The 10735-nt window shown below is 43.5% G+C and overlaps 1 pseudogene; it reads right to left on the reverse strand.

Annotated features, from left to right (window-relative positions):
* Nucleotides 1–1207: 1207 nt before the first annotated feature.
* LOC142875401 (olfactory receptor 6C75-like) lies at nt 1208–2136 on the reverse strand (annotated as a pseudogene).
* Between the last annotated feature and the right edge of the window lie 8599 nt (nt 2137–10735).

Genomic DNA, 10735 nt, shown 5'->3' on the forward strand with positions numbered 1-10735 from the left:
AAAATAAATTATCTTCTGCTACTTCAGTCAATTCTCTTCTTATGTCCCCCAAATCTTTGCAATATAATCTTTTATGATCCCAATAAAATCACAGAACAATGTGGTCAAAACAAAATAAAGCAAATCCAGCTCCAGGATTTTGTCTCCAAACTATCATTTCCTACCAAAATATTGAAGAACTAAATTGCAGTTGTAACATGAATGTATCCATTAAAACACTCCATCATCTTCTCCTTGCCATGCTCAAATTGTATATCTATTACACCATGTCTCTATGTCCCATTACATATCAATAATGTCATTTTACATTAGTATTAAAATTAACAACCAGAAGTGACACATCTGAACTTTTCATTCCACAAATGAAGAGACTCGTTCATAGATTCACTTGGAGAGAACTTCATAGTCACGATTAGACCTCTTTCCACCTCTGATTAGATTTCCCTAAATTCCTTTAAATTTTCTGTAGCAGGAAAACAATATAACTGTTCAGTTCCTTGTAAAATGTATGATGCTTCTCTCCCTATGGTCCTTCATTTTCAGGTCTTCAAGTACTACAATCAATCTCTAAAACCAATGAAACCAACTAAGATCTACAATTTCAATAGGAGACATGTATATGTCTTCATCACAGAGCAAAAATTGTAGAGATTTGTAATCTTTTTATATACAGAATATTGAACATTGAAAACAATTGTATTCAGTAACTTAAGTAATTTTATTGATACCATGACAGTTGTGTGTTTATATATATTTTTATATATACACATGCATATGCGTGTCCTTCAAAACTCAATATGATGACCATATTATATAGCCTTGAATCAATTTGATATCCTTAGCACTTATGAATTTCATTCTAAATCCTCCTGCACTTACACAAGTAAATACTTAAAACCACATCTTCCCAGCTTTAAGATTCCACAGGCATCAAACAGATTCACATACATGAACTTCTTCATTAAAATTGGTAGAATCCTATTGATTTAAAATTAGTGAAAATATTCAGGAAGATAAAATATTTTAATCTCAAAAGAAAAAATATTATCAGAGCTTTCAGATTGAATTATTACACAAATTAGCCTCTTTTCTAAAAATAAACAGAATCTGAAAAAAATTGTAAATTTACATAAAAGATTGCAGAAATAGAAGGAAGGTTAGATTAGATCAAGGAAAAGATACATTCCTTCTTGGAGAGGTTAGGGCTTTATTTCTGCAATTTCACTCTGGACAGAACATTCCTCAGTGCTTGGTGAACCTGCTTTTCTGAAGAGTGTAGATGACCGGGTTCAGCAGCGGGGTCACCACTGTGTTCACAAGAGCAGCCTCTCTGTTGGAGTCCATCCTGTTTATTTGCTTCAGTTTCATGTATATGAAGACACAGTTGCTGTACATCAGAGAGAGGACAATGAGGTGGGAGGAGCAGGTGAAGAAAGCTTTCTTCCTCACCTTCGCTGATGGGAGACACATAATTGTGATTACTATGTTACTATACACAATGATGGTTACCATGAAGGGTATCAACAGGATAAATAAAGCAAGGCCAAAGGCCATCATTTCAACATATCTGGTGTCAGAACAGGAGAGATTAGTCAAGCGCCCAAAATTACAGAAGAAATGAGGAATTACATTGGGGCCACAGAAGGATAGCCGGGAAATCATTATAACTGGAGCCACCATGAAGAGGAATGCCAAAGTTAGACAAGCAGCAAACAGCAGGAAACATATCCTTGGATTCATGATGACTGGGTAGTGCAGAGGTTTCCAAATGCCCAGGTAGCCAAGAACATGGAAGACATGGGGAACAAACTTGTTGACCCAAGAAATAAAAAAAGAAAAGTTTGTGTGAGGCAAGCAGTAAAGGGAATTGTTTGCCTTCCTAGAAGAAAGCAGTTTAGGGATAATTGTGGTGATAAAACAGCATTCACAGAAGGAGAAACTGCTGAGTAAAATATACATTGGTGTCTGGAGGCGATGGCCAGCCCAGGTGATGGTGATTATGAGCATGTTTCCCATAACAGAGCCCAGGTACGCCAGCAGGTGCACCAGGAACAGCACGTTCCCCAGGTGCTGGACAGCAGGGAACCCCTCCAGGATGAATTCATGGACTGCTGTTCTGTTCCTTGCTTCCAACATCGCTGGCTTTTCATTTCTTTAATCAACTCTCATTGAGCTTTTGGTACGACAAGACTAAAGAATGAAGAACTTTGATTTATTAAATATGTAAAACAACATAGATGTATGGCACGTAGACTTTGTTATCTTTAAACTTTATATGTAGTTTTTGCTCATTGTTAATTAAAAATAAGTGATTTTATCTATGAATGTTTTTATATTACATTCAGCCTAAAATACTGGGTAAATGAGAACTGTGTATGTAACTACCAGTCTTCATAAAAGAAAATAAAATTTTAACAGTATTTGTCACTTTCATATATAGTCTATTTTCAAGCAGAAAAAGAAGTCCTCCTTTTAATTGTGTATCTGATCATGAAACATGTTCCTGGGAAAATACCACTCATATTAATACATAATGCAGTGGCAAGATGAATACTGCGGAAGGAAATTTGTAACAAAAAAAACTTGTCATTGAAGTCTGTCATCCCACACAAAAAAAATTCCTTCATGATGTCAGGGTTTGTTTCAATATTTGGGGCCATAATATCATTAGTAAGAAAACTTTCTGTGGCTGCAGCTGCAGCCCTCTGAAGTGAGTTAGGTTAGAAGAGTCACAGACCCACTCTAATTGGATTGTTGGAAACTTAACCCAGGTCACTTTTATCTAGAGCCTGAGATCAGTCAGTAAAGTGGAGTACCTTACCTTCATCCCATGTTAAGTGGTCAGTACAGGGGAAGATCTGCATCTTCTGACCCTTCCATCCATATACTTAAGGAAAGTCTATCAGAAGATAGAAAAAGGGATTGTGTGACTGATTCCAGCAATTGTTTTCCAATTAATTCCCCCTCCTATTATCCACCTAAGTGGAATAAATATTTTCTTTTGCCACTTAAATCCATAAACTTCTAATTCAAGAACCTTTGTTATTCTGCCCATCTAGGTGTATATGTACACTAGCATTTGGCAAATGGGAGGGAAAGGAGGGGACAGGTATATACATACATAATAAGTGTGATGCGCACCATCTGGGGGATGGACATGCATGAAGCTCTGACATGAGCAGGGGGGACAAAGGCAATATACATACCCTTAACATTTGTACTCCCATAATATGCTGAAATTAAAAAATGAATATATGATACTCTTATGAAGTAAAAAAAGAAAATATTGTTTTTTAAATAAATGAAGTATTAATAGAAAAAAATACTGCAATGATAATTAAATAATATATTTGTAACATATTTCACTATAACATCATTCCAAATCTTTTTTGAAATCTGAAATAAAAATGAATTTGTTTCCCATAGCCCATATTCTTAAAAGTGAAAAATCATGTCAATTAGCATCTTTAGCCTCTGACAAACCAACCCAAACTTTAATGACATAAAACAAAAAGAATTCCTTATTACTTTTATTTTTTATTTTTTCTGAGAGCAGACTGGGCACAGCAAGGTGGTTTCCACCAGGGTTCTCATGCAGTGGTAGTCAAGCTATGGCTGGGTCTGGAGTCATTCAAAGGCTTCCTCACCCACATATCTGGTGCCTGCGCTAGAAAGGTTCAAAGAACTGGGACTCCTCCAGCATCTCTCTCTGTCCATACAGTTTCTTTGGTGATCTCTCAGCATGGTGGCTGCAGAGTAGCTGGATGAATATCCCAAAAGATAGAACCAGGCAGAAGCCAGGGTGCCTGTTCCCACCTACACTTGGATATCATACTACATCACTTCCATCATATTCTATTCTCTTTACCTCTCTGACTCCAATCATCTTTTCCATAGCGCTTCCCTCACTCCATCACAAAAGGTTCCCTCTCCCATCCACCAGCAAGCCCCCAAATGCTTGTTATTTTCTTAGGCAAAGAATTCTCTTTTTCCACTCACATTTTGTGGATTTCATTTGTGGCAAATGTAGAGGAAATAGGAGGTAGCATTCACCTTCCATGGCCAAAAGAGGGATATTGTGGCAGATAAAAATATTGCTCCCAATTCCTCACTCCTGCCTGTAAAATCACAGCCATGCCCCTTGCCATGTGACACTGCAGGGCTTCCTGCTAGAGTAGGCAGAGTGTGATTCCCTAATCCCTGATGTCACGTGGCCACAGCTTTGCTTTGGCCACTGGACCATTAGTGGACATGGTACAAGGAGAGGCTGGAAGTGGATTTGTTTGATCTGGCTTGTCTTTCCCACTCTACCCGTAAACCAGGAGAGGAATGTGTCCCTGGTGGCCACAGGTTCCTGCATGAGAAGACACATGGAGCACACTTGAAGCCAGCCTTCAACCAGAGCCACACCCTCCAATCCCAGTGGTACCAAAGGGAGCCCAGCTGACCCACCAAACTGTGAATAAAAAATAAACATGCTTGGCCGGGCGTGGTGGCTCACGCCTGTAATCCTAGCATTCTGGGAGGCCGAGGTAGGAGGATCGTTTAAGGTCAGGAGTTCAAAACCAGCCTAAGCAAGAGCAAGACCCCATCTCTACTATAAAATAGAAAGAAATTAATTGGCCAACTAATATATGTAGAAAAAAATTAGCCAGGCATGGTGGTGCATGCCTGTAGTCCCAGCTACTCGGGAGGCTGAGGCAGTAGGATTGCATGAGCCCAGGAGTTTGAGGTTGCTGTGAGCTAGGCTGATGCCACGGCACTCACTCTAGCCTGGACAACAAAGTGAGACTCTGCCTCAAAAAATAAATAAACAAACAAACAAACAAACAAATAAAATAAACATGCTTGTACTTGCAAGCTGCTGAGTATAGCTTGGGGATAGGCTGTAATTATCCCCAAGAACAGAGGGTAAGTATACAGGATTACCACAATCCAAAAAATTACCAAAACCATGATCATTGCAGGGTTTTAACCCCACTAAATGCAAAAGAAGATACAAGCAGTTTGGGTTTAAATTAGCCATTTTTCCTTTTCTGGTTGTGAGTAAAGGGTTAACAACGTCCATTCCTTTCTGCATGAGGCTTTGACCTTCTGTTGTCTTCCTAGACCAATTTCTCTGCAAACCTGATAAATATGGAAATCTAATTGTGTTTCTAGGCATCAGTGCTTCGGTAAAAGAGACCCCTGAGTGGTTGACTGCTTCTGGATATGAAGAACTTACTGATGCCAGACAAGAGGTAATAATTTGGGACTTCCCCTACACCAGAGGCCACCTATAGTCATGCCTGGGGCTGTCGTAACAAATTACCACAAATGTGGTGTCTTAAAACAACAGAAATTTATCCCCTCATAGTTCTGGATGCTAGAAGCCTGACGTCAAGCTGTCAGCATGACCACGCTCTCTCTGGGAGTCCTGGGGGAGGGTTCTTCCTGCCTCTTCTAGCTCATGGTGGTTGCTGGCAGCCCTTGCTGTTTCCCCTCTTGTAGATGCATCACTCCAGCTTCTGTCACTGCCTTCACACAGCCTTCTTCCTTGGGTGTCTCTGTGTCTGTCCAATTCAGGGGTGTACATGTTGGGAGTGCATACGTAGGAGGTTGAGTGACAACCTCAGTCATGTAGAAAATCAGATTCCATTTACATACCAGTAAAGATCAACTCATGTTGTGTGTTTTTCTCCTGAGAGGCCAGGTGTTCAAATGTAAGAATAAGACACCACTACACATTGGCCTTATTTGATTTCACTGCTCAGATTATGTCTAGGACACATTCATCCTCCATGAGAAGAAAGGAAATAAAAAACTTAACTGCATAGAAGACTGACTGGCACACACATGCACACACTTGAAGGTGGAGAGACGTCATCAGTTCTGAGAGCATCTTTCATTCATCTATATTTCAGAGGCCCAGTGGTCTCCACCATGTACAAGCCCCAAGTGGCCATCACTAAGAGACTGGGCTTTACTGCCATCCGCAGGAATCAATGTGATTAATTAACGAAGCCCTTTTCATTGCTGAGAAATTGTAGGCATAAGCATTCTTTTTTTAATAGTTTGCAGGAATATAATATGTTTTCCAATTGAGTAAGGAAAGAAAACAGATACAATATATGCCTCTCAACACTCACTGGTAAAACTGGTTTTGATGGTCATTTTCCCACCATTTCTAGTTCAGATCAAATCAGCCACTCTTGATTTCTTTCAGTTAGCCATACGTGCTACACTCACTCTTGGCCCGTGCACTTGCCAGGAATCCCTGAGCTTAGAATACTCTCTGCCTGCCCCACCCCCTCCAAATTAGCGCTCTGTCCCCTAGTTATCCTTAAGAGCTCAGCGTAAGTGGCACTCGTTACAGGAGCCCTTCTTCAACTCCACAGCAGGCAGGATCCCTCGCTGTAGGTGCTCCCTTCAGCATGACATTTTATTTTCATTACTCATTAAATTATCTTCCCAACTAGACAGTGGGACAACGTTTACCTGCCTTGCTCACTGTTGCATCCTGAGCAGATATTACAGGGCTTGATGAGGGCAGGGTAAGTATCCGTGATAAGAGGGAAGGAAGGAGTGAAGTCTGTAATGACATAGTTAGAACTGAGACAATTATGTGGCAGATCCGGACCAAATAGCCTGATAGCAGGAAAACAATATTTTCGGGAGTAAGTTATCTAGGCTTTATGACAGATATGGATCCAATTAGTAGCCTCTTGCTTTCACTTTGTTTATACACTGCATTGTAACCTCCGAGTCCTCTCAACGATGAAATTAGCCTTGAGCAACATGGGAGGAGAGTAGCACTCAGGCTTTGACCAAGGGGCCCACCAAGGCCACTGGCACAATGTAACTGGATCCCAAGATCCTAAGGAGCTGGACTGTACATCACCTTAGGAACTCTGTGATGTACCGGGAAGGGGTGGGAGGGAGGGAGTGTCACGGGGCGGGAGGGGGGGGTCTGGGGGGAAGATTAAATGGACTTTGAGGCACATGGTTAGGTTTCCAGACACCGAGATAACTGTGTTTAAGTCTGAAGAAGAGACAAAGGCTGCTCTCCCACCCCAGTGGTCGCTGCACCAGGAAAGCAAAGACATTCACCCTGAGATGTGACAATAAGGATACAAGCACTGCCCTGAAACCAAGAATCAGGTCAGGAGAGAAGGCTGCCTAGAGCATCCAAAGAGACTCCTCTCCAGCCCTGCAATGAGGAGCACAGTGACTTCGATAAGGAGAGAATCTAGGAAACCTGGAAGAGGAAGCCAGAAAGACACGAGATACTGTCCACGATAATCAAGAGTGTTGGTGAACTCAGAATGTTGGTTTCCTCCCTCCAGGAACAGAATGACCTCTGCCCTTGACAGATGCAAATTCAGCCCATTGTCATGTCCCAGGCAGAAACAGATGGAGTGAGGCTCGGGTCTGTCAGAGCCCAAAGCACTTCATGCTGAAGACCAAGGGAGCAGCACAGCAGCTCTGAGCCAATGACCCATGCCGGAGAGGCCTGCACCAATCGGCCCCCAGCTGGGAAAACAGAAGCCACATCACCTATTTTCACAAAGAGAGTCTAACATAGATAAGTTTTGGAGGACCGTGGGGCACAAAGGAAACACTGGGGTGATGCAAAGACAGTAACTGCAGAAAGCAGCTTTATCTCCTGGGACTGGAGGGACACAGAGACCTCGAGGCCATTGTTACTGAGAAGTCCAGAGAAGGGGCTCCTCTGAGCTGGGCCAGAGACCTCTGAGGTGGGTCAGCTTCCTGGGTGGCCTTGGTCCTCCTGTGGCATGAAGAGACCCCACAGAGCCATGGTGCTGTCCTGAGGAGTAGGCATTGCTCAGTAGGTGCTGCTTCCTCTGGACCAAGGAGAGCCCTGCCGAGCAGGGATTCAGACCTCCAAGCGAGCCTCACTGGTGACCACGTCCTGCCATTTCTGAAAGGCCCAATGAGGCTGCTGTGAACTTGCAACCAGCTGCTGCCACTAGACCCATCACTGCTGCAGAGTTAAGGAATCATTGTTAGGGTCATGCTAGCCAGGAGCAAGTGGGACAGAGAATGTACCCGCTCCCTCCTTTGGCCTCCTCCTCCTGGTCTCCCTCCGGACTCCCCTCTGGGCAGAGACTAACAGAAACCCAGCTGCAACAAGGAAATCAGGTTTGCAGCATCCCAGGCCCAGAGTTCCCAAGTTGGGTTTGGAACTGAGAGACAATAGGTAATAGTGAGCAGGTGCCGCTCAGGAATCAAGACCCTCCACTCTAGACCAATTCAGGCAGCTACCGCAGCACAGAGGGAGGCAGGAGAATGTGGTGGGTCCCCCGGCAGGCAGGTACACATAAAGGTTCCAGCGGGTGGCTGAATTAGCATCCCAGGGAAACTGAGTAGAGGTTGGATGATAATTTGGGCTCAGAGTTTTTTCACTATCCAATATAGCTAACATAGGTGACAGTTCCACCTTAGAAAGCACATTTATAGTACTACCTAAACACATCTGTTGATTATAAGTCATTATAACTTGGAAAAAATTAAGCATGATGGTGGATCTCATTCTTGTGATTAGTCTGTCGCAGGCTTAGTTAGTGCAAGTGTTTAACGGGGAAAAGACAGCATATGGCAACACACAAATGCAGATCAACTCAGTATCAAACTATCAACAAGTTCTGACTCAGATGTATGGCTGGCCAGACATGAGGCTCGCTCAACCCTGGAAAAGGACAAAAGCAAGACCCAGTCACAGCTTGGCTTTTGAATGTGGTGTAGAACCAGCATAAGGAGATATCGTGTTTAAGAGCACAGGCACCTTCCTCATCCCAACCTTATAGAGAAGGCCAGGGCCTCTGCCTAGCTGAGCAGCTGAAGAGCCAGGACCCAGCTGCGGTGTCCAGTTTGTGGGTAGAGCTCTCACTCGACAGTGCACTGGGCTCGCCCCAGCTGGTGGTGGAGGATGAAAGCCTACCCCTACCTCCCTTATGGGGTGGGCCAAATGCCTTTCCTGCTTGCCTTTGATGAAAGTCACTCCTTTGATGAAGATAACTTCTCCACCCTCCCTTTCCAAGAAGAAAGGGGCCCTTAGATTAAATTTTAAAGATAAAATAAGAATCTGTTCCATGCTATGGAAATGAAATATGATGAGGCTTCCCCAGTCTTATGGAGGTGCACTTGCTCTGGAACAAATGTCTACAACTGCCGGACAGGCCCTAAGAAATCTGCTCCTGGGAAAATGGCTCAGGTATCCCATCTCTGTAGCTAAGTGGCAGACAACATTGCACCAATTCAGTTGCTCTGACAGAAGTTGGTGGATTGAAATCTTGTGTCCTCTGCTGAGGTCAATTGCTACCTTTCAAAAAAACTGCTCTCCAGACTCATTAGTCATGTTGGGCAGGAGCCTCCGAGGACAGACTGCTTGTTAACAAAGTCCCTTATTGTCCCAACTACAGACAGCACCAGAAGCTGGAGTCCAAGATGGGCTATAATATGCTTTGCATGCTAAGAGCATATGCTTTGGATTCATGGAGTTTCCATCCAAATCCCACATCCACCACCCACTCATTGTGTGACCTGGACATGTTGTCTAGCCTCTTACGGTCTTAGTGAAAAGCTAGGAACAATCTGTGCTAGTACTTAGTCCCAGACCTAGCATGTGGCAGCTCTCATGTTAGCTAGAGGCAGTGATTATAGTGATGCACAGCTGCAACAAAACATCCTTCCAAATGTAAGAAAGACCATCTCTGGTTGGCTGTAGATCAGTGGTTCTCATCCAGGGGTGATCTTTCCCTGCAGCCAGAGATATTTGGCAATGTCTAGAGATAGTCTTGGTCGTCACAACTGGAATGATCCTACTGGCATCTGGTTGGCAGAGGCCAAGGATGCAGCTAGATGCCCTACCGTGCACGGGACAGCTCCCACAGCAATGATCCAGCCCAAAATGCCAAGTGTGGAGGTTGACAAACCCTGATGTAGTCGCATCCAAAGAGTAATTCCTAAACTGAAAAAAAGGAAGGAAAGCTGATATAAAACACAAACACACAACTGCCTTCTTGTCTGGGGTCGAAGGACAAAAATGTGGCTAAGCTTTCAGTTTGTGAAGCAACCTCCACACAACGGCAGCTGAGTGCACCGCAGACCCATGTCGTATCTTCACCAGGCAGACCCACCACTGTTATGGTTGTTGGTGCTGGCACAGAGGTCTGGTTTCTACTACTGAGACGATGTCTGATTGAGTCAGGAAGGCCAAGAAGATAAGCACTTATGGTTGGAAAGTCTTTCGAAGAAAGTATGTGCTTCTCTTGACTGATATACATTATCAAAGACAAAAAGTAGATAAATTGGTAAAACAGCAGTTGTATCACTTCTGCTCTGTGGCTCTTAGAGACTTGATAATGTGAAGTCATAGAACATCTGCCTGCTGGATGCCTGTGGGGTCATGAGTTTGTGTGCATTAAATTACAGGAATAATGTTAAGAGATAACATCACAGGGAAGCAAGAGCTGCAACTCAGTTTCAGCTGAGGGAGGCAAATTGTCACCATTCCCTGCAAAGCATGTGCAAAAAGAACAAAGTCTTACTTGCTAGTCTTACTTGCTAGTTGGAGGAAAAGGATTCATTTGTTGCGGAGAAGGCAAGCACCCAGCAAGACAGCATTCTACACGGAGGGACACTCTACCGCACCGGTCAGCTACAGGGAGAAGAACATGCGACTCACACAGGGTGCCAGGGACGGATGAGCAGAGTCCAAGATAGGGGTCTCAGC

The sequence above is a fragment of the Microcebus murinus genome, chromosome 14 (assembly GCF_040939455.1).
Source record: "Microcebus murinus isolate Inina chromosome 14, M.murinus_Inina_mat1.0, whole genome shotgun sequence".
Lineage (NCBI taxonomy): Eukaryota > Metazoa > Chordata > Mammalia > Primates > Cheirogaleidae > Microcebus > Microcebus murinus.